The sequence below is a fragment of the Paralichthys olivaceus genome, chromosome 9 (assembly GCF_024713975.1).
Source record: "Paralichthys olivaceus isolate ysfri-2021 chromosome 9, ASM2471397v2, whole genome shotgun sequence".
NCBI lineage: Eukaryota > Metazoa > Chordata > Actinopteri > Pleuronectiformes > Paralichthyidae > Paralichthys > Paralichthys olivaceus.
Window position 1 is genome coordinate 27027101 of NC_091101.1, and position 400 is coordinate 27027500.

Genomic DNA, 400 nt, shown 5'->3' on the forward strand with positions numbered 1-400 from the left:
ATAAAGTATTTCAATATAAAGTCTCTAAACGCGTAAAGAAAACAACCATTTGAACAGTTTAAATGAAACCATCACTAGGATTATTTTATATTTAATTCCTGATAATTGAACCATTTCACCTAAATCTCACACTGAAACGTTAAGTAACGACTCGTTCTAGTTTTATTTGTATTTGAGCTCCTGTTTAGGTTTTTAACTCTCGTGTCATTTAACAAATGAACAAACACTTTATCCACATTTGACTAATTACGTCTTTAAAATGCGTGAACACATATAAATTGTTGTCGAGCGGTGACGAGCTGTTTATTTTAACGTCTGTGAAATAAATTAAAGAGCAGTTTAATTTAGCGATTTGGTGCAATGTGTTAACGTGGAGGAGGGATTCACTCTTTAATACATT